Below are 6,000 nucleotides of genomic sequence, written 5' to 3'. Positions count from 1 at the left end.
GGTTTCTAAATTCTGCCTGCTCCTCACATAAAGCCCACACTCACCACATGCCTACAACTTAGAGACACTAACTTTTTTGACACTTTAGTTTGTGGAGACCAGACTCATGTGGCCAATAATAAAATCACAGAAACAAATCTCAAGGCTTTGCCTTTGGGGGAAAACACTTCTGGGCTCTGGCATTTCTATGTCGCTGCAGCTATAAAGCTATCATATCCCTGCCGGGTAGGGGAGAGATAACTGTTCTGGAGACAAAACAACCAGAGACAATAGAACATGAGGTGGAGATTGGTTTAGTAAGTAAGAGAAGGAGAGGAAACACTGCTGGCATCCAGGGGCATCGCCACAACTCAGCGGGTGTCTGCACAACAATGCCAACAGGGGTGCAAATTCTCCATACTCCAGAAATCAATTTCACACAAAGTGCTGAGGACTTGGACAGAGGCGTATCGGAAACACATTGAAATACTGCAGCTTGTGTTATTGGATTTGGAGCCCAATAGTCAGCCCTTTGGGCAATATCCACAAACTGGGGGGGATCCAGTCAAGAGTAGCTTCCCTTCCTTCCCTCGTCAGCCATGGAACCTCTGGCTCTCCCTCTGCCAGCAGGGGAAAAGAGATTGTTATGGGATTTACTTCAGATTTAAAGTTCTGTCCTCAAATTTGGATACAAACTTTTTGGGTTGCTTATAGTACCCATACTGGAGAGTATGACAACTATCTCTGTGTCTACTCTGTTGTAAACTGCCTGCAGTAAAAACATTTCCGAAAGCTGTGAACCAATATGTATGGACACAGACCTGTTACACTCTCACTCACTCTCCAAGATTCATGCATGTTTCATTGAAAACAATAAATAGAAACATCACCCAAGGGTACTTAAGTATTGAAGTACAGCATACTGTGGAAAACTAGTGAGCCTACAAGGAGCACTGAATGGATTCTACAAATGCAGTGCCTTGGAGGGAAAGGGGCATTATTGTTGATTTGTGACAGGATGAAGGTTGTAGTAAGGGTATTAGGCCTACATTATGAGAAGGTATTTTAAATGAACCTACAGAGATTTAATATACATCTTAATTCCTTCTTCCCATAAAGACTCATCTTTCTCATACACTGTATGTTGCCGAGTGACTTAATGTGATGTATTGGTTTGGCAATCATATATTTTATAAAAGCTGACAAGGTTAGGGTTAGGTTTAAAATCAGATTTCAAGAAGAGAAATTGTAGAAATAGGCGGGGTTTAGACATAATTATGACAGTGACTGTGGTAACTAATGATTACCATAATCACATCAAATCAATTCAAATGTTATTGGTTGCATACACATATTTAGCAGATGTTATTGTGGGTGTAGCGAAATGCTTGTGTTCTTATCTCCAATAGTGCAGTAACATCTAGCAATACACAACAACACACATCAATCTAAAAGTAAAATAATGGAATAAAAAAATATATAAATATTATGACAAGCAATGTCAGAGTCCGGAGTATAAATATATATATATACATTTATTTATATGTATATATATATATATATATATATATATATATATTTATACACAGTTGAAGTCGGAAGTTTGCATACACTTAGGTTGGAGCCATTGAAACTAGTTTTTCAACCACTCCATAAATATCTTGCTAACAAACTATAGTTTTGGCAAGTCGGTTAGGTCATCTACTTTGTGCATGACACAAGTAATTTTTCCAACAATTGTTTACAGACAGATTATTTCACTTAATTCCCTGTATCACTATTCCAGTGGGTCAGAAGTTTACATACACTAAGTTGACTGTGCATTTAAACAGCTTGGAAAATTCCAGAAAATGATGTCATGGCTTTAGAAGCTTCTGATAGGCTAATTTGAGGTGTACCTGTGGATGTATTTCAAGGCCTACCTTCAAACTCAGTGCCTCTTTGCTTGACATCATGGGAAAATCAAAAGAAATCCGCCAAGACCTCAGAAAAACAATTGTAGACCTCCACAAGTCTGGTTCATCCTTGGGAGCAATTTCCAAATGCCTGAAGGTACCACGTTCATCTGTACAAACAATAGTACGCAAGTATATACACCATGGGACCACGCAGCCGTCATACCACTCAGGAATGAGACGCGTTCTGTCTCCCAGAGATTAACGTACTTTGGTGCGAAAAATGCAAATCAATCCCAGAACAACAGCAAAGGACCTTGTGAAGATGCTGGAGGAAACAGGTACAAAAGTATCATAACCTGAAACCTGAAAGGCCGCTCAGCAAGGAAGAAGCCACTGCTCCAAAACCACCATAAAAAATCCAGACTACGGTTTGCAACTGCACATGGGGACAAAGATCATTCCTTTTGGAGAAATGTCCACTGGTCTGATGAAACAAAAATAGAAATGTTTGGCTACAATGACCATTGTTTTGTTTGGAGGAAAAAGGGGGAGGCTTGGAAGCCGAAGAACACCATCCCAACCGTGAAGCACGGGGGTGGTGGCATCATCATGTTGTGGGGGTGCTTTGCTGCAGAAGGGACTGGTGCACTTCACAAAATAGAGGAAGGAAAATTATGTAATATATTGAAGCAACATCTCAAGACATCAGTCAGGAAGTTAAAGCTTGGTCGCAAATGGGTCTTCCAAATGGACAATGACACCCAAGCTTACTTCCAAAGTTGTGGAAAAATGTCTTAAGGATAACAAAGTCAAGGTATTGGAGTGGTCATCACAAAGCCCTGACCACCATCCTATAGAAAATATGTGGGCAGAACTGAAAAAGCATGTGCGAGCAAGGAGGCCTACAAACCTGACTCAGTTACACCAGCTCTGTCAGGAGGAATGGGCCAAAATTCACCCAACTTATTGTGGGAAGCTTGTGGAAGGCTACCCGAAACATTTGACCCAAGTTAAACAATGCAAAGGCAATGGAACCAAAGAGTAATTGAGTGTATGTAAACTTCTGACCCACTGGGAATGTGATGAAAGAAATAAAAGCTGAAATAAATCGTTCTCTACTATTATTCTGACATTTCACATTCTTAAAATAAAGTGATCAAAATCAAATGTATTTATATAGCCCTTCGTACATCAGCTGATATCTCAAAGTGCTGTACAGAAACCCAGCCTAAAACCCCAAACAGCAAGCAATGCAGGTGTAGAAGCACGGTGGCTAGGAAAAACTCCCTAGAAAGGCCAAAACCTAGGAAGAAACCTAGAGAGGAACCAGGCTTTGTGGGGTGGCCAGTCCTCTTCTGGCTGTTCCGGGTGGAGATTATAACAGAACATGGCCAAGATGTTCAAATGTTCATAAATGACCAGCATGGTCGAATAATAGTAAGGCAGAACAGTTGAAACTGGAGCAGCAGCACGGTCAGGTGGACTGGGGACAGCAAGAAGTCATCATGTCAGGTAGTCCTGGGGCATGGTCCTAGGGCTCAGGTCAGTTGAAACTGGAGCAGCAGCACGGCCAGGTGGACTGGGGACAGCAAGGAGTCATCATGTCAGGTAGTCCTGGGGCATGGTCCTAGGGCTCAGGTCAGTTGAAACTGGAGCAGCAGCACGGCCAGGTGGACTGGGGACAGCACGGAGTCATCATGTCAGGTAGTCCTGGGGCATGGTCCTAGGGCTCAGGTCCTCCGAGAGAGAGAAAGAAAGAGAGAAATGATGATCCTAACTGACCTAAAACAGGGAATTTTTACTAGGATTAAATGTCAGGAATTGTGAAAAACAGAGTTTAAATGTATTTGGCTAAGGTGTATGTAAACTTCCGACTTCAACTGTACATAGGCGACAGAGGCCATTATCAGCAACCATCACTCCTGTGTTCCAATGGCACATTGTGTTTGCTAATCCAAGTTTATCATTTTAAAAGGCTAATTGATCATTCGCTACAGGTCAAGCATTTCGCTACACTCGCATTAACATCTGCTAACCATGTGTATGTGACAAGTAAAATTTGATTTGATTTGATTTGAAAACCTTTTTACAATTATGTTAGCACAGCTGAAAACTGTTGTTCTTATTAAAGAATCAATAAAACTGGCCTTCTTTAGACTAGTTGAGTATCTGGATTTGTGGGTTCGATTAAAGGCTCAAAATGGCCAGAAACAAAGCTCTTTCTTCTGAAACTTGTCAGGCTATTCCATGCCAGAAAATTGCCAAGAAACTGAAGATCTGGTAAAATGCTGTGTACTTTTCCCTTCACAGAACAGCGTAAATTGGCTATAACCAGAATAGAAAGAGAAGTGGGAGGCCCCGGTGCACAACTGAGCAAAAGGACAAGTACATAAGAATGTCTAGTTTGAGAAACAGACGCCTCAACTGGCAGCTTCATTAAATAGTACCTGCAAAACACCAGTCTCAACGTCAACAGTGAAGAGACCAGGATGCTGGTCTCCTAGGCAGAGTTCCTCTGTCCAGTGTCTGTGTTCTTTTGCCCACCTTAATCTTTTATTTTTATTGGCCAGTCGGAGATATGGCTTTTTCTTTGCAACTCTGCATAGAAGGCCAGCATCCCGGTGTCGCCTCTTCACTGTTGACGTGACAAGAGTTCAATGTCTATATATATATATAGGGCAGAAGCCTCTTAGGTGCAGGGTTGAGAAACCGGGTGGTAACCGGCTAGTGAAAGTGACTAAAGTTCAGGGCGGGGTACTGGGTGGATGCCGGCTAGTGGTGGCTATTTAACAGTCTGATGGCCTTGATATAGAAGCTGTTTTTCAGTCTCTCGGTCCTAGCTTTAATATACCTGTACTCACCTCACCTTCAGGATGATAGCGGGGTGAATAGGCCGTGGTTCGGGTGGCTGAGGTCCTTGATCAAACTAGGGCATAATAAACTTCCGGCTACTGTCTTTCGATTGTAAAAGAGATACTGAGGGCCAATCCCAAATCAACCACTATACCCTATGCCAGGGGTACTTAAGTATTATTTGAGAAGCAGTAATAAACGCCCAGCTCTCAGTCCATGCGATCCCAAACTTTACACATCCCTCTTTTTAGCTGAGATGAAATGTTTTTGTTTTAAAGCTAATTTCCTGCAATTCTACACATGTTGCCATGTATTATTTGTGTTAATATGATACCAGTGGTCGAAGTCTGACCTAGCTCCCCCAATTCAACAAAAGAAAGACCTGTGGTCCGTATTGACCCCGTTCTGGGTCCGGCCCTATGCGGAGATCTGAAAGGATTTGATTGCTATAACCAATATGGTGAAACTTACACAAAGCCTATCAAAGGGCAAGGTGGAGCTATTACCATGTCGATTGGACCCAGAGGTTTCATACCATAGGGGGTACGTGCCCCCTCATATTTTGGGGGGTAATTCAATAAACATATATTTATACTGTATTTTAAATATATCATTTTTTTTAAATTACATTTTCGAATGTTAAATTAATTACTTAACTTATTTTTTAAAGCCACCTTTTGACTATAATTATTTATAAAAATAGGTATTTTGCGGAGGTGGCACAATGACTGGACCAGGCAAAGAGTACCCCCCCCCACCCCCCCACCCCCACCCCCCACAAAAACCTCACCCAGCCAAACAAGCTGAAATTTCAGGCAGTCTTTTCAAACAGCTCTTACAGTAATAGTGCATTATCATTTTCACAATATTATTCCAACCTCATAGTGTGGAAGTATACATAAAATAAAATCATGTTTTTGACTGCACTGCCCTTTAAAGAATCATTGTGCATCATTAATTCTAATGACAATTGAACAGGTAAAGAGGTATGCTTAGACGCAGAAAAAAATATATTTTTTTTACATAGAATTAGGCATTATGATTATATGGCTCTTGATTGCAGGAAAAAGCTGTTTCCCCTCCATCCTCATGTACTTCGTGCCCCCTCTAAAATAATAGGTGCATGACACCCCTGATTGCACCTGTCATACCCTCTCAGATCTCCACACGTGCATAGGCCCCAAGTTTAAGGTTTAGGTCCATTAGTAATTGGGCCCGAGACTACTAAAACTGAATTTAGATGCGATAGTGACACGCCCCCTGGTATACG

This window comes from Oncorhynchus mykiss, chromosome 19 (genome assembly GCF_057628025.1).
Source record: "Oncorhynchus mykiss isolate SJ-2025 chromosome 19, ASM5762802v1, whole genome shotgun sequence".
Taxonomy (NCBI): domain Eukaryota; kingdom Metazoa; phylum Chordata; class Actinopteri; order Salmoniformes; family Salmonidae; genus Oncorhynchus; species Oncorhynchus mykiss.
Note: the sequence above shows the minus strand (reverse complement) of the source record.